Source organism: Anabrus simplex, chromosome 2 (assembly GCF_040414725.1).
Source record: "Anabrus simplex isolate iqAnaSimp1 chromosome 2, ASM4041472v1, whole genome shotgun sequence".
NCBI lineage: Eukaryota > Metazoa > Arthropoda > Insecta > Orthoptera > Tettigoniidae > Anabrus > Anabrus simplex.
In genome coordinates this window covers 635730231-635749190 of record NC_090266.1, presented here as the reverse complement: position 1 = coordinate 635749190, position 18960 = coordinate 635730231, and the positions used below count along the sequence as shown (strand labels likewise).

Here is an 18960-nt window from a genome sequence, read left to right as displayed (position 1 = left end):
GTACCGATAAATATTCGCAGGCTTTTGAAGTAGGTATATCAATATCAAACTCTTTTTAAATGTTTTCGTGTACTGTTGCACTTCATCCAACGGTACCTTTTCTTCTTTTTAGGCTATCGCCTGGTCCTCATAACTGGAGAATTCACCTGGTCTAAGCAGACACCAGAGGAATTTTCACCGTGTGACCTGAAACTAATGTGAACAGCCTAAACTAGCTGGTAATCTCAGACCACCTCAACGATCTATGAAGGTAAGTCTAAACGAATTGCACTCATTTCAACATCTTTTCAAAATGTTACATGTGACCATACAGATAGCCTCTCGCAGAAGACCTCAGTATTTCTTGAATTTCTTGGAAGTCAGGATCTGAAAATTAAGTGGTATTCGATTTCGCTCTATCAAAAAATTACTATGGGAAGGTCCGTATGAGCGGGGAGAGGGGGGAATTATTCACGAGCTATGATGGCAGCTTTTAACATAGAACTCAATTAGTATCAATGAATCATAAAATATAGGTGGGTAATTAAGTTGCATCCTAATTCTCATTCGCAGGCCGGTTACCAACGATTGACTGATTACTACGTTGGCTTAAGATTCTTCACTTTCAACCATTAAGGTATGGAGTGCTTTACATATCTTTCCTAGAAGAAGAATGTACACTCAATACCACACAAATTGACTGACAAAGATGTATTTAATTGTATATGTTCTCGAAGCGCGAGGATATTCGTGAACTGTGGATGACCGAAGACGTGATACTTTGGAATCCTACCGCCTGCAGTATATGTTCATCCTATATACAAGAAGAGGTTTTTGCAAGAACGTTATCTTCTGTGACGGCTAAGTGTACTTCGGATAATGTAGCTTGGGATAGGAAGCGTAGAAGCCCCTCCCCATTTGCATTAAAGTACAGTATAGCATGAGTCAGCACAAATAATATATAAACCATTAAAGATACCGAAAATCAATTTTCTGTTTTAGTAACGTTAACATAGCGATAATAATCGAACTTAAAGTACTTTTCCAGAACTTCAGTAGGGCCTATGTAACGGTACGATGTTTATTCCTTTAAAAAGAGCTACACTTTTTCTTACATGTACCATTACAATTGAATGCAGTTGATTTGTCAATGTTCATGATTCTGATTTCAGTGACGAGTTTCTTGGGTTCGTAATTTGCCTCACTGGCCGAATAATTTGTTAAGAAGGAAGCCATACTTTCTAGTGTCGACTCAGTTAAATGTGACTTAAAAGCTCTTCACTCTATCGAACACACAAGTTAAATAAATATTACATTATAACAAACCTGTAAAGAAAACACTATTAAATAAGGAATTAAACTATTAAACAAAGAATGGCATGTTTGGTTTTTAAAACAACATAATCAGTTTGTACCAAGTCGCATTCAATATTTAGAAATATTTGTTTATTTCTGCCCAAACTCCTACGAATTTGAAATTTGGAACTTATTTTAATGAAGTTCTGCCTTGTTTCAACTCCAGCATACACTACGTGACGTTTGAAAAACGGTTGCTCCTTCTATGGCTCGGATCCAAGCGGCTGCCAGTCCATCATTACAATCATGGATGTAGCAAGTTCAATGGGGGTGATTATTTTCAAAATCTGACAAGTAGGTGTCCAGACAACGGAGTGTCTTCAAACATGCTTCGCTGGACATTCGTGGCCCTCCCGGTTCAAATGAATCACTAAGCAGGTGGCCAAGACACGCGTTAAGTGTGAATTCTCAGCTGTTGATATACACAGTTCCTTTCTTCTGACGGCTGGGTGTTCGTTCTACTGTACCCTAAATAAACAATGACAACATTGTATAATTTAAAACTTTGCGGACTGATGTGACTTCATTGTCACGGAAATTTAATCGTAATATAATCTAAATGCCACCTCCTCACGTCTCCTGAACTCCTGTCGCGAATTCTATGTGACTCATGGAAGCTGAAAATATGTATAATATTGATGTAGTTTCCGAAGCTGCAAAAGATAGCAGAATGAGACCAGTTTAGCGGTGACTGTGCACTAATTTCATAGTGAATGACTGGACTGACATAATTCTTCCCAAGTAAGTGGTGTTATTATATATTATTGTTAAATAATGTTTAGAGGAAGGATCTGTAATTTCATATGCTGAATATTACAAAGTACGGAGTTGATACAACTATTTTTAATTGGCCTTGCAAGTTCCACCCGCAAAAATTCCAGGGAATTGTTACCATGCTATTTTGAATTGCCCTTGGTCAAAAGACAAAGTCACCTCCCTACAGGCCATGAGGCCCTTGGAGGAGTGGAAGGTAAAGGCTTCCACCATTGTTAACCACGGCAAGTGATGGGATAGAGTGGTTAGCTCTACGCCCGACCGCCTTTGCCTCCAGGAATTAACCAGGTACTCATTTTTGGTGTAGGCTGAGTGAACCTCAGGGCCATATGCACCTCCGGAAGTGGAAATCTCGTTTCTTAAATTTTACGACTTCCTGACGGGGATTCGAACCCACGTCCTACCGGAATTGTCCTTGGTGCAAATACATAATATGTAAAATGTGTTATTTTCATTAGATATACAGGGCACAAAATATTGTTGTGGGTAACAACCAAAAGAACCACTAATATGCGTTGGATTCTACAGGGAAACATTGACGTAGAATGTTCACCATTGTATCCCTTATTTTGTACTTTTTTTTTTTTACAATTTGCTTTACGTCGCACCGACACACACAGGTCTTCCGACGACGATGGTAGAGGAAAGGGCTATGAGTGGGAAGGAATTGGTCGTGGTTTTAATTAAGGTAAAGCTCCAGAATTTGTCTGGTGTGAAAATAGGGAATCATGGAAAGCTTACAGGTGCGCGACCCTAACCGCACGGCCAACTCGCTCGGTGCCTGATTTTCTACCTTTAACCCCTTTTTTGTTCATTCATGTTATGTTATTACCGAATAAATAAACTTAGGCTTAATTTCAAACATACACTGACATTAGTAGATTGCTGTCTTGCATGGATACTGGAACGTATACCTAGCTGCCAGAAGATAATCAAGAACCTGTGTACCGGTACGTCAACAGGCTCAGGATTCATGCGTAGTGCGTGCCTTGGCCGCCTCGTTAGTGATTTGGCTGTCCACTGAAGCGTGTTTCAAGACACTTCCATTTTCTGGAAAACTACTTGTTGGATTTTGAAAGTAATCACACCTCTGGATTTACAATATCTATAACACTAATGTTAGTTATAGAACGCAGTATGGTTCCATTTGAAAGAACAAAATTAGTACCACCGGGCGAGTTGGCCGTGCTGTTAGGGGCGCGCAGCTGTGACCTCACATCCGGGAGATAGTGGCTTCGAACCCCACTGTCAGCAGCCCTGAAGATGGTTTTCCGTGGTTTCCCAGTTTCACACAAGGCAAATACTTTTCCTATCCCATTGTCACCATAAGACCTGTGCAAATTGTAAAACAAGAAAGTTAATACTGTTATCTCATTCTCATTAGGTACTGACGCCCTAGAAGAGGACTGCAAGTTCGATTATGAACCTCTTTGTAACATTCCTAAAAGTGAAAACAGATTTTCGTTATCTTCGACGGTTTACAAGTTACTTCAGCTGAACATCTTAGGTGACTCGTCCCACATAACAACATAAGTACATCTGGAAATGTGTAGGGGGCAACGCGTCCGCCTGTCACCCGGTGGCCCCGGGTTCGATTCCCGGCCGGGTCAGGGGCTTTTAATTGTAAATGATTAATATCCCTGGCTTGGGGACTGGGTGTCTGTGTCGTCCTAAATGTTCCTTTCCTACATTCCACACCTTACACTTCCGCCATTTCCATATGGTTCAATGTAGGGCCAAAGATCTTCTTAGGTCGACGCCCCGAATAAACAGCATTTAAAAAACATAAGAATTCACATTTTGGTCTTTCATTTGAACAGAGTAACAAAAGTGGACTTCAAAATATGGCAAAACTGCCTTTCCTCCTCAGCCGTCAGCTAACATTGCATTGCCGAAAGTGATTTTTTTTTAATCTTCAGGTGCACTTTCCTGAGAAACCTTAAGAGCTAGAGCGATAAACCTCAGTAAACTTGTTTACCTAGAAGCTACAAGGAAGACTTACAAAACATACTGCATTTCCCTAAAATATAATGAGTATGGCTGTAAACACCCCCAAACTTGTGAGGAGAAAATATTCGATTAATAACAGGGTAAAACACTTTTAGGGTTCACTTGTACATCTTTATTTTATGTACTAGTGTTAAGAATTGTGACTAAAAAAATCAAAACTTCCATAAAAATTGTACCTTAAGCTGTGGGTAAGACTTGAATTGTTAACAGTGATTTGTTGCTTTTTGCTTCACTGTTGATGAAGTAACGGGGACAGATAGTTGGTATTATGCATGTAGCCTATTTTGCACTAGTTGATGTTAACAGGTGAGCAATGTTTGATCATCTTGGAACAAATAGTTTTCAGGCAAGCTTGTAATAATTATTACTGAGAATGTATCTGCGTAAGCTAGAAAACCAAGATCGATTGAAGTAGTTAAGCAAATCATACTTCGATTGACCTTACTTTCGAGCTTACGTAGATACGAGGGTAAATAGGAAAGTAACGCGCAGCATACTGATTGGAAACGACAAAAACAAAAAATCTGCAAAAAACTCTTCTGGTTTTTACCTATTTTAACACATGAACATATGAACTCGCCTCGTTCATAAAACTTCGTTCCCTGCTGATATAGCCACCCTGCACTTGAATGTTTCCATTCTTTCATCTGAACCGAAACGTTAACTTCCTTGCAATTCCTTCAGTGGCCGGAAGAAGTAAAAATCAAACTGTGCAAAGTCTGGACTGCATGATGGATGGCTAAGTACCTCCCAGCTGTTCAAATCCATCCCTGATGATGATGATGGTGGTGGTGAGACCTGTGTCCGTGATTGTAGAAATAGGTTCTAGTATGAAGAGATGCGACCTTCACGAATGGAAATGGACATTAACAGGGGTAAGAGCAGATAACGCCCAGTTCTAATTCCAAGGAGGCAGTTGTCAGCGAAGGTCTCGGAGAGCTGAGCTGCCAAAAGCAACAGTAACAGCATGCTTGCAGTTTTACTTGACAGCTGATACACTTTACCCTAGCCACAGAACATTCAACTGACAGGTAGGGGTGGTAGACGAATGACTTCTCACCAAGGTGGGCACTTATTCAATAATGCTAATGAAAAAATAATATTTTAGGTGGTAATTCACGTCCTTGTTCGAATTTCATGTGAAGCAGGAGGTCCCCTTGCTCATAAAGGTAAGAACTTTCTTCCTTTATGACTTCCAGTTTTCCACGGAGTCCAAACCGTAGGAATGTGATTTACAATTTTAAAAATCCCCAATGCATTGGCTGGAATTCGATCCGTGGCCGCCGCTGACGATATCCCCAGTCAGTCTGATAGAATCTCGCTTCCTATATCATCTTAAACAAACCAACACCATGACATTACGACCTTGATGGGCTTTCGCCTATCTAGTAACCGTTGCTTAGCCGAAGGCCTGAAGATTACAAGGTGGTACGTGGTCAGCGTCATGAATCTTCTCGGCCATTAAATGTGGCTTTCTAGACCGGGGCCGCAATCTCACCGTCAGGTAGTTCCTCACTTGCTCTCACGTAGGTTAACTGGATCTCGAAGTAGTTCTCAGATCCAGTACCCCCTGTGGGTGGGGGACGCAGACGAAGAATACACCTACGGTATCCCCTGCCTGTCGTAAGAGGCGACTAAAAGGGGCGACCAAGGGATGATTGAAACAGAACCATGAAACTACTTATGATTATTACCATCATGCGGGGAACACCATGGGTCGCCTTTACTTGCGAGTAGTACCACTCAATAAGTTAGTTTTGTGATTCGTAGCAGTAGAGTGGGGTTCACTGTGGGTTTCCAGTACCTGTGATTAGTACCACTAAATGCGGAACACCACGGTCTCACGTTGCCGTGATTAGTACCATTAAGTGAGAAACACCACGGGTCTGGGCGTTGCCTGTGGTTAGTAACACAATATGAGCGACACCGTGGGTCTTCGTTGCCTATGATTAGTACCTCCTATATGCGGAACACCACGGAATACCGGCGCCCGTGATTAGTACACCTAGGGGTTTGCGTTGCCTAATGATATTCGCCATTATGTGAGAAACACCAGAGGTCTGCGTTACCTGTACGACGTACAATACTTGTGAGTAGTAGCATAATGTTTGGAACACCGTGAGTTTACGCTACCTTTGATTAGTACCGCAACTTAAGAAATACCATGGTTCTCCTTTACTAGCGATAAGTGTCATTAAGAGGGACCGTTGACATGGATATTGAACTCCTTTAGACAACAAGCATAATCGATTAAGGATTGTGCTTTGGAAACAGCCCCTTGGTCCGTAATATTGTGCATTGCGGCTCGGATCTATTGATTGTTTTGAATTAATATCCTTTCATTCTTCATCATCACGTTTTGAATTCTGGTCAGTGGATGAAATTTGTACTTTTAAATTGTCATTGCATTTCGTCTCATTAGGGACCGATGACCTAGATGTTAGGCTCCTTTAAACAACAAGCATCATCATCATCTCAGATCCAGGTAAGAAAAGTCTGACCTCGCCGGAAATCGAATCTGGGGCCTCTTATGGTATTTGATGTAGATACTCTATTAAGATGTCTTTCTGTTACGTCGTCAGCTCGGAGGCTGGTTGGATCCTCCAAAACCGCAACCAGAGGTTATGCTGTTATGCGGAATCGCAAAAACCGATAACAGTGACATCATGAGACGTACTAGGCAAGATGGAGCGAGGTAGTTTGCAATTTCTTTCCTCACTTGGCCAGAAAATGCTATTGCAGCACAACTGGCTCTATGAGCATCCGCGCGCGCTACCCGTGCTCCATATGTCATTACTCAGCACCACCGATACCACAGCATGGATGAGTCTGGGGCTTCGGTGGAAGCTATATTTTGCTCTGAACTATGCCAAGAGACAGATGCAAAAATACGAAATCCATCAAGAAATGTCAGATAATCAATACAGTTCTGTCCGATTTTCACCACTACCACAAGCTGGACTCGTCATCCCATTCTAGAGTTTCACAAACTGATGGTGGCATTGTTCGAACGTAGCGAGGTAAAAGTCACCGCGTCTTGAAGTAATATCTAAGAGTACAGTTTGGCTACTTGCTTTACGTCGCACCGACACAGATAGGTCTTATGGCGACGATGGGACAGGAAAAGGGCTGGGAGTGGAAGGAAGCGGCCGTGGCCTTAATTAAGGTACATCCCCAGCATTTTCCTGGTGTGAAAATGGGAAACTACGGAAAACCGTTTCCAGGGCTGCCGACAGCGGGGTTTGAACCTACTATCTCCCGAATACTGGATACTGGCCACACTTCAGCGACTGCAGCTATTGAGCTCGGTAGTACAGTTTGCAATAATAATTTTCTCCCAAAGGGATGATCAAAGTTAAAAATAAGTATACTAATGATCTTTCCTAATTTAAAACTGCTTATCAGCTACTTAAAACCTGTGTACTTCTATTTCTGTTTTATAATTAACTAGCAAGATACCCGTGCTTCGCTACGGTATTATACTGAAATTTATAATTGAATGGATATCGATTTATATATAATCCGTCAAAATTCGAGATCTGACTCGTTTTCTGAGAGATTACGGCAAGTTCCCTCCCATTTTTCAATCTCTTTTTCCAGCAATCGATTTCGTACTTCCCGGGCTAGGACCACGTATTCCACCCGGTCAGTTCGGTCCCTAAATGTTTGCCATCTTTTCCTATAAGCATTTTTAATATGGATCAAATTCTTGAGGAGATTCGGCGTGGTATCTTCTTGGGTGCCTTGGCAGTACTGAACCCGCGGCCGGACTGCATTTGTAGTCATTACCCGTCCAGACCCATTTCCAGCGCGGTCCGCACATTTGACTACGGTCCAGAATATTCTTCTTCTTCTTCTTCTTCTTCTTCTTCTTCTTCTTCTTCTTCTTCTTCTTCTTATTATTATTATTATTATTATTATTATTATTAATAATAATAATAATATAGATGTTCTGGACCCCACAGCAAGATGCAAGACCGCTAATTGGCGGTAAATTCCATCTGCTGCCATTGTCATTTTTGACATTGTGACCAGCACTATTGTCGTGCGTAGGCAAGTACGCGGAATTTCTGGCGATACGAATGACATACTTCCGTGCATTATTGACCTTATTATAGAGGTGAACAATTGGACAATCAATCTCATTCCTATCGTTTATTTCAAATGTTTTTATTTTTTATTTATATGCCAGGAGAATCTACTGTAATCTAAGAACGTTCTCCCAAGGAGAATATATATATATTTTTTGCTAGTTGCTTTACGTCGCACCGACACAGATATGTCTTATGGCGACGATGGGACGGGAAAGGGCTAGGAGATGGAAGGAAGCGGCCGTGGCCTTAATTAAGGTACAGCCCCAGCATTTGCCTGGTGTGAAAATGGGAAACCACGGAAAACCATTTTCAGGGCTGCCGACAGTGGGATTCGAACCTACTCTCTCCCGAATACCAAGGAAAAGATGGCTCTGGAAAACGAACCCAGGAAAGATTAAAAATGATCGGTTTATGATCAGAATAAGTACATCGAAAATCCACAGCCTGTTTCCAGTCATTCGACAGGATCAGGAATGGAATGAATAAACAGTAAAATCAATTGGTCTAACCTCCTTTTACACCCCACCGTCGTTAGTTTCATCCCCCCCCCCCCCCCCCGCAGAAAGAAAAGAAGACATGTTTCTTTATGTTTAAAAGAGATTCCAAACTCCAATGTTCACGTCTATAACCTTCAGTTTTGAGATATAAGTATCCCCATAAAAATAATTCATTTTTTTCCACATCTTTCACACTCCCCCCCCCCCCTCCCCAAGTGAATTTTCCTGCAACAAACTCGTTTCTTTAATAGTAAAGGATCTTCTAAATACCAATTATCACGACTCTAACCTCTTCAGTTTTTGATTTATGTGTCCTCGTGAAAGGAATTCAACTCCTTTTCACTCCCGCCCCCCAAGATTATTCCCCCCCAAAACGCGTTTGACTTTGATTTTAAAGGAGATCCAAATACCAATTTTCACGCCTGTAACAAATATAGTTTTTATTAGATGTAAGTATTCTCATACAATTAAGTCAATTAATTTTTCAATATTTTCACACCCCCCCTCATTGGATTTTTCGAGAATACGCGTTTCTTCACCTTTTAAAGCAGATTCCAAATATCAAATTTCACGTCTGTAACATCTTCATTTTTGAGATGTCAGTAGCCTAATTGAAAGAAATCAACACTATCTTCAGTCAATTTTACACCCCCTCCACCCAAGTGGTATTTCCGAAAACTAAAAATACAAGTTTCTTTATTTTTTAATAAGATAAAAAATGGAATTTTTCACTTCTGTAACATGTTAACTTTTATGAGATATAGGCCTACTGTAGAAATTCTCATTTTAAAATTTCACCACTTTTAGTTCTCCTTAAGTGGAGTTTCCAAAAACAAATCACCTATGTTTCTTTACATTTACAGGAGATTCCAACTACACACTTTTTACGTCTGCAACATTTTACGTTTCTCAGCTGTTCTGTAGATATAGTCTTTCAAAAAATTCACCCCAATATGTCACTCCTCTTTAACCGCCATTAATTGGAATTTCCAAAAAAATACGTGTTTCTTTATTTTCAAAGGAGATCCCATATACAAATTTTCAGTTCTGTAATATCTTCAGTTTCTGAGATATATGTATCCTCATTAAAGGCATTCAACCAATTATTCACCATTTTAAACCCCTCCTATTGGGATTTACAGAAAACAAAAAATTACGTTTTCCTTCATTTTAAAGGGAGATTCTAAATACGAATTTTTACATCTGTAAACTTTTAAAGTTTTAAGATGTAGACACACTTATTTTAAAAATTCACCCCCCCCCCATTTTCACCCCCCCCCCATTATTTGTTTTTTCCAAAAACGAAAAAATACCTGCTTCTTTAGTTTTAAAGTAGATCCCAAATACCAATTTTCAGGTCTGTAATATATCCAGGTTCTGAAATATAAGTAGCTACATTAAAGGCATTCAACCCGTTTTTCACCCTTTTCCACCCTTCCTATTGGGATTTTCCGAAAACAAAAAAATTTATGTTTCTCTATTTTTAAAGGAGATTTTAAATACCAATTTTGACATCTATAAGCTTTAAATGTTTTGAGATATAGATACACTCATTTTAAAATTTCACCCCCATTTCAGCCCCACCATGAATTGTATTTTCCAAAAACAAAAAATACGTGTTTCTTTATTTTTAAAGGAGATCCCAAACACCAATTTTCAGATCTGTAATATCTTCAGTTCCTGAGATATAAGTATTCTCTTTAAAGGCATTCAACCACTTTTTCACCTCTTTTCATCTCTCCTATTGGGATTTTCCGAAAACAAAGAAATACGTGCTTCTTTACTTTTAATGAAGATTCTAAATACCAATTTTTACATCTGTAAACTTTAAAACTTTTGAGATATAGATGCATTCATTTCAAAAATTAACCCCCCTTTTCACCCTCTCATTAATTGGATTTTCCAAAAACAAAAAAATACGTGCTTCTTTATTTTTAAAAACGAACAAAAGTTCCAATTTTCAGGTCTGTAATGTCTGCGGTTTCTAAGATATAAGTACCGGTATCCTGATTAAAAGGCATTCAACCCCTTTTTCACCCTCTTTCACCCAACCTATTGGGATTTTCTGAAAATAAAAAAAATACGGGTTTCCTTATTTTTAAAGAAGATTGTAAATACCAATTTTCACATCTGTAAATTTTTTAAGTTTTGAGATATAGATACACTCATTTTAAAATTTCACACCCCCTTTTCACCCCCTTAGCGACGGAATATCCAAAAATCCTCTCTTAGCGAGCACCTACATCTTAGTATGAATATATCCTCAAAATTTCATTCCTTTATGTCCAGTAGTTTTGGCTCGGCGATGATGAATCAGTCAGTCAGTCAGTCAGTCAGTCAGTCAGGACAAGTTACTTTATATATATAGATAAATCGTTTTCATTTCCCTTTGTCCAGCTCTTGTCAGGTCGGGGTGTTGATGGCACTTCTCCACCGTTGCCTCTCCTTCCACCACTCCTCTTCAGTAATTGTATTTCAGTCCAGTCTTCTGTTTCTTACACTATCCTTGACAATCCATCCATCATGCTCTTGCCCTCTGTCCTATCTTAGCCTCCAAAACATATTTTGGTATCCTTCCCTCCTCCACCCTTTTAACATGTCCAAACCATCTCAGTTTATTCTTCTCCATCCTCTCACTCTGTTTTTCTACCCCGATCTCTTTTCTGACCTCAACATTTCTTACTCTGTCTCTACCATACTCCTCACTGGCCTGAATTTTACTCTCGTTTCTTGCTGACAAAGTCCAAGGCTTACGTTAGTATAGGTGTATAGTACATCTTGTACAATATCTCTCTACATTTCATAGGAACTTCTCTTTTCCTTACATTCTGGTAAAACGTATTTCCTACTTGTACCCTTCTGCTGATCTCCATATCCAGCCTTGTATCTTGCAAATATTTCACTCCCCAAATATTTGAAGTATTCAACAACTCAAGGTTTTGTCCCCTGATACTAACGATTCCTTTTCCTTCTTTTCCTCCTCTTGTCATCACCACTGTTTTTCTCTTCTCCACACTGATTTTTATGCCGTGTTTCTCAATATTGTCATTTAAAGCTTCTAGTTGGATTTGCACTTCCGTATTGTTGACTTCCCAGATCACTATGTCATCCCCAAACAAAAATATTTTCATGTCCCCACCATTTATTGCCTTTGTTTCCTGTAGAATTTCATCCATAACCATTATAAACACAAGTGGAGACAATAAGCTTCCCTTTCTTAATCCAGTTTGGTTTCTAAACCAGTCTGTTCTCCCCATTGGAGTCTGGACACAACTGGAACAATTCTTATACATTGCTTTCACTCGTTCCCTTGATTGCATTCCACATCCTTTTCTTTCCTAGGTTCCCCATACGTTTTCTCTATTAACACTATCGTATGCCTTCTCTAGTCAAGGAATACCATCACCAGATCTTTTCCATATTCCCACTGTTTTTCCATCAGTCATCTCATGGTAAATATAAACTCTATCGCTGATCTTCCCTGTCAGAATCCATACTACTCTTCTTCTAAATTTCCTTCCACCCTTCCTCTCATCCTCCTTTCTATTGTTCTCTCCAATATTTTGACTGCTTGTGACAACAGTGTAATTCCTCGATAAGTATCACATACCTTTCTGTCACATTTCTTATTACATCATAACACCAATCACCAGGTACTTGCTTTTCCCCCCATATACGCCTTAGCAGCCTATATAATCAATGCAGACCAATAGGTATTTCATCCATCCCTGCTGCTTTTCCTGTATTCATTTGTTTAACAGCCATTTTCACCTCTGCCATCGTAATATCACTCTCCATTTCTGGATAATGCTGATATACCACTACACTCTGTTTGCATCATTTCTCACAATCAGGAGTTTATCAGAACAGTCTTTCAATCTATTATTTATTTCCCCTGGGTCTGTTATTACATTTCCGTTCTCTTCTCTCACTTGTTTTGCGTAGTTTTCTTTTCTCTTATTTTTTATCATTGCATACAACGTCCGGCTCCATAGCTAAATGGTAGCGTGCTGGTCTTTCGTCACAGGGGTCGCTGGCTCAATTCCCGGCAGGGTCGGGAATTTTAACCACAATTGGTTAATTCTGCTGGCACGGGGGCTCGATGTATGCGTCGTCTTCATAATCATTTCATCCTTATCACGACGCGCAGGTCGCCTATGGGAGTCAATTTAAAAGACCTGCACCTGGCGAGCCGAACTTGTCCTCGGATACTCCCGGCACTAAAAGCCATACGCCATTTCATTGCAATCCATACATCATTTTTCCACCCTTTACATCCTTTTCCAACTCTTGTGTGAATTTCTCCCAACATTTTTTCTTTTCCTCATTTACCACTTTTTTACACTTGCTTTTAATTTCCTGATACATAATCTTACTTCCTTCTTTCCTACCTCTATTCCATTCTTGCCATGCTTTCTTCTTTTGTTTAACAACCTCCTTCACCTTTTCATTCCACCAAGGTGTTTTATTTTTCTTCACTCTTGCCGAAGTTCTGCCACAAATCTTCTCTGCACAGCTTACAAATGTGTTTTTAAATTTGTTCCATTCTTCTTGAACAGTTTCTATTTCTGATATAGGGATCTGCTGTTATAATTCCTCCTGAGTTATTTTATCTTTTAATTCCCATAGTTTTATTTTCTTCTGTCTTATTTCTTTCACGCTCACAATTTTACCCATTTTCAATTTTGCTACCACTACTCTGTGGTCTCCAACAAATGCCTCACGATTTATAATACCACTTAAGATATGACAACAGAATATTGATATCTTTTTTTTTTTTTTTTTGCTATTTGCTTTACGTCGCACCGACACAGATGTCTTATGGCGACGACGGGACAGGAAAGGGCTAGAACTGGGAAGGAAGCGGCCGTGGCCTTAATTAAGGTACAGCCCCAGCATTTGCCTGGTGTGAAAATGGGAAACCACGGAAAACCATCTTCAGGGCTGCCGACAGTGGGGTTCGAACCTACTATCTCCCGAATACTGGATACTGGCCGCACTTAAGCGACTGCAGCTATCGAGCTCGGTATTGATATCTTTAACAGATCTGGAGTTATTTTTCTTATTGACTAAACACATTCAACTTCCTAATGGAAACTTGAGCAGCCTACTGTGATCAGCTGTTCTAATAACTTGTTACACGCTGCTGTCTGATTCTTAATAAATAAGCAAAAGTGTTGTTCAATTCAAATAACTGACGTGACAGCCAAGAGGTGGTAACACTGTATCGTTTGATGCTTATAGTGAAATGAAATGGTGTATGGCTTTTAGTGCCGGGAGTGTCCGAGGACATGTTCGGCTCGCCAGATGCAGGTCTTTCGATTTGACACCCGTAGGTGACCTGCGCATCGTGATGAAGATGAAATGATGATGAAGACAACACATACACCCAACCCCGTGCCAGAGAAATTAACCAATGATGGTTAAAATTCCCGACCCTGCCGGGAATCGAACCCGGGACCATTGTGGCCAAAGGCCAGCATGCTAACCATTTAGCCATGGAGCCGGGCATGCTTATAGTAACAGCTGGGAACGTGGTCTGCCAAGTAGAGGATAAAGCTGAAGAAAAGTTCGTATTTAATGGTTATGTTCCGAAATAATACGCGGTATGATTCAATTTTTGTCCAAAGAAGGTGGATTGGCCGGTAAAACAGTCACAGTGCTAACCCACGTCAAGACGCTGCAAACGCAACAACGGACAGTCGACGCCATTTTCGCCGGAGTTTGTCGATCACCCGCCTTTAGAGTCGTGGCAGTTATATCCTTGGTGTACTAAAGAAATTAATGAATAGAAATAAGAAGAGTTTTTTTATTGCTGTGGAAGAGTGGTTCAACCAGCAACCAGCGTCCATCGTTGTGGAGGGTATAGAGGACCATGTTCAGCGTTAGGAGATGTGTCTAAGTGGTGCGAGTGATCTGCAGACACTCACAGACTGCTGTATCATCAGTATGATGTAGTGTACAGTGTAAGTTTCTAGCCAATAGACTGTTTCAATTGAACAACCCTTATACATCTCGTATCGTCTCACATTGTCAAGGTTTCTGTAAACGTATTACCAAAGATAATATCTCAGATACGTGTGAGCTCTTCTTTCAGTGTGTATTACACGTACAGTACCTGCTAAGTGATGTGCTATCACTGAAGGGTAACAGGGTACTTTATTGCCAGGCTCGAGCAACGTGCAGCACACGTTCTTGGATCGTAAATGTTGCGTTATCGCCTTCGTTCTACGAACCTTAGAACACATTCGACGTAGCTAACTGGTTCCCTGTGTCGTAGCCACAGACCATCAACTCCTCATCCTCGTCCAACCCAGCTCTATACCCTATGTCATAATACCAACGACCCTTTACAGGACCAAATAAAATAAAATAAGTCAGTCTTCGGAAACTGTTAAGTATGCAACCTCGCCATATCCCAGGCAACTGGGATTACTTTTTTGGGATTCGAACCTTCGAACACTGTCCACTATCACATCTCCATCCGCGCCCCTGCCAAATGAGCTATTGTGAGACTTGACACGCAGCGGCCAGTTACCAGTCTGTGCAGTACCTGTTTCTGTTCCTGGTCTGTGTGTGCACCTCCTGTTGTAAGGCACGTGTTCTTCGTATCTCCGCATTCGTTCCAGGTAACCATAATCAATTAATAGTAGCGCTCACGATTTCTGTTGTCTTCTAGCCCGTAAACACACATCTCGTTATATTACCACGGTCAGGGAGAGGAACAGGTGTATTTCAGAATTGTAGTAAACGAGGCGGATTGCATAAAACTAAATCGCAATGGACGAGTGGACCACTATGTATAGCCAGAGACGTCACCTTTACCAGGGTGAACTTCCTCCCTTGAACATCTGAACATTGCTCTTTTCAATTGAAATTAATTGAATATCTTTGTTAATTTCTCACATTCAAATTTACACCCGGGACCAATAATAATAATAATAATAATAATAATAATAATAATAATAATAATAAAACTAAGGGCCTCCGTGGATGAGGCGGCAGAGCGCCCGCCTCTCACCGTTGGGTTCCGTGGTTCAAATCCCGGCCACTCACTGTGACATTTGTGCTGGTCAAAGTGGAAGCGGGACAGGTTATTCTCCGGGTACTCCGGTTTTCCCTGTCATCTTTCATTCCAGTCCGCTTCTGTGCTGTAGTGGTTAGTGCGATTAGCTGCCACCTCTGGAGGCCCGGGTTCGATTTCCGGCTCTGACACGAAATTTGAAAAGTGGTACGAGGATTGGAGTGATGTCCACTCAGCCTCGGGAGGTCAACTGAGTAGAAAGGAGGGTTTGATTCCCACCTCAGTCATCCTCGAAGTCGTTTCCTGCGAGGTGGTGGTCCTCCTCCCCAGTTGTATCCTCCCGACCGAAAGTCTCACGCTCCAGGACACTCCCCTTGAGGCAATAGAGGTGGGATCCCTCGCTGAGTCAGAGGGAAAAACCCATCCTGGATGGTAAACGGATTAAGAAAAAAAGAAAGAAAGAAAGAAAGAAAGAAAGAAAGAATCTTTCATTCCAGCAAAATTCTCCAATATCATTTAATTTCGTCTGTGAGTCATTGATCACTGCCCCAGAGGAGTGAGACAGGCTTCGGCAGCCGTCACAATTTCTATCCTCCCCGCTAGATGGGGCTTCATTCCATTCCTGACCCGGTCAAATGACTGGAAATACTGTATGCTGTGGATTTTCATTTTATTATTATTATTATTATTATTATTATTATTATTATTATTATTATTATTATTATTATTATTATTATTATTATTATTATTTATATGCCTCCAGGCAGATATGAGGAAGCAAGCCTCCTGGCCCGGCACCTAGCTCTCATCTCTGACTAAACAGCAGCCCGGCTATTCTCGAGCTTTATGTTTAGCGGGATGCTTTGCAGCAGGCGTTACTCTTAGGAGTGATCGCCAGTGCACAAAGCCTACCGTGGCAGTGAAACAAAGAAACAGAAAAAGGAATGTTTAGTTTTTATTTGTAGATGCAGAACCAAAATATGTCTGTTTCCAAATCAACTGTGTACTTCGCGTAAGCTAACCCCGCATTTGTACCGTATATGATTTTCTTAATATTTTGTAGATTTTAATGGAAATTTCGAAGTAAAATTCTTAATAAATAAGCAAAAGTGTTGTTCAATTCAAATAACTGACGTGACAGCCAAGAGGTGGTAACACTGTATCGTTTGATGCTTATAGTGAAATGAAATGGTGTATGGCTTTTAGTGCCGGGAGTGTCCGAGGACATGTTCGGCTCGCCAGATGCAGGTCTTTCGATTTGACACCCGTAGGTGACCTGCGCGTCGTGATGAAGATAAACATTATTTTTCTACATAATCTAGTAGAAAACCTAAATTATTCTAGGGTTATAATCATTTGAATGAAAATAAATTACTTTTTACAGAAATAATGCACTAAAAGCCCCATTTAGAAAAAAGAGATGCTTAACTAACTAAATATTTTTGTAGAAATGCTGTTCACTTAATGTTTCATTCAATAAATATTTGTCGCGTTCCCCAACGCAACGAATCTTCAAATTACTGAAACAAAGTATTGAATTTCTTATCAAAATAAATAAAATTTTGTTGCAATCTTAATCATTGCAAACAAATATTTCAGTATGACTATAAAAATAAATAACGTAAACTTGGAACGTTGTATATCAACACAAGAAGCACATTGTCGACTCTTAAGGATCAGAAAGGTTGCTCTGAAGGGAAACCAAATTATTCATATCATTACGGTGCAGTCTTGAACGTCTCTCAGTGAGTACACATCCTGATATAGAGCATGCAACTTGTGGCTGGAACATAGAGAATTTTCTTTACTACACGTGCTAGACTGGGAAGTACCGTTTCGTGTACCTGGAATACATACAGTGCAGGTAGTCGGCTCGTGTAAGCTCGCGATCCTAGCTCTGCATGGTGACGAAAGTAACTTCTGTGCTGCTGATTGTCTAGTATGCCAGTCGCGTCTATTCTAGGGCAGGCCTGGCCAGACTCCGTGCGTCAGCGCGCCTAGCCCCCATCTCGTCGCTTGTAGTCACCTGGCACCTTTCAGCTTCAGTCTACAAGCCTCTGTGAAATAACCATGCACCTCCACAAACCCCTACTTGAAACTAGCTCTGTGGACTCGTTTAGTTCCGCACCTATTATCTTTGTCATTGAAACCTGAGTCCGAACCCCGTCGTCTTGATGCCCCTCTACCTCTCTTATCCTCCACGGCAGAATCGAGTATCCTCCTAGGTTGTATATCCTCCTCCATTCGCCTCATAGGATCTCACCACAGAAGCTGGTTTATACGCACAGCTTCATCCATCGAGTTCATTCCTAACTTAGTCTATATACCTTCCTGACATTATTCCCACTTGTTTATACCACCATTCATTCTAGTTTCCCTCATATTTTTCACTTCCAACTGCTAGTGGTGATTTAATAACATTGTTATTTTAACCCTTAAATTGGCAACCAAGGATTTAAGTAAAATAAACATTATTTTGTCAATAATGATTCATCTACATGGAAGGAGTCTAAAATTCAAATTGTGTTATTTATCTTCAAGTCACCCTAGTGATTCTTGCCAATAAGAAGATGGCTCCTTACAGACAGATAACTGTGGTGTTTTTTATGCCTAACTCGTTGGCTGAATGGTCAGCGTACTGGCCTTCGGTTCAGAAAGTCCAGGGTTCGATTCCCGGCTGGGTCAGGGATTTTAACCTTCATTGGTTAATTTCAATGGCTCGGGTGCTGGGTGTTTGTGCTGTCCTCAACATCCCTGCTATTGCTATCCTCTGTTTCACGTCTTTCTCAGGATCAAGTTGTTCAGTGACAATGGCACCCAGATATTTAAAAGTGGTTACGCTCTCAATCTGTCGGTTGTTTACTTGTAAGATTGCCTCAGCATTGGCACGTCTGCTGAAGATCATGAACTTGGTCTTGTTTACATTTATTTTTAGTCCCATGCCCTCACTTACTGCACGAGCATTATTGAGCAGGAGTTGGAGACCTTCAAAATTGTCACACAAGACGACTGTATCATCCGCATATCTTATGTTGTTAATTATGCAACCATTTACTTTTATTCCATATCGGTGATTTTCTAAAGCTGTTTTGAAAATTGTATCGGAGTAAAGGTTGAATAACAATGGAGATAAAACACAACCTTGTCTAACTGATAGCATTATGTAACGCAATAAAGAACACTGCCATTCGTACTCTGTATCGTTGCCCTTCCGTTCTCATGATAG

General features: G+C 40.5%; 1 protein-coding gene across 4 annotated transcripts in view; it reads left to right on the top strand.

The window, feature by feature from the left end:
* The window catches only part of LOC136862977 (solute carrier family 41 member 1), an 847982-nt gene that overhangs the window by 457835 nt on the left and 371187 nt on the right, over positions 1–18960 (top strand). For all 4 annotated transcript variants that reach the window (XM_067139280.2, XM_067139274.2, XM_067139275.2 and 1 more), the window contains one exon: positions 113–250. The gene's annotated coding sequence lies outside the window, so the exon portion shown is untranslated. The remainder of the gene's footprint in view (positions 1–112; positions 251–18960) is intronic.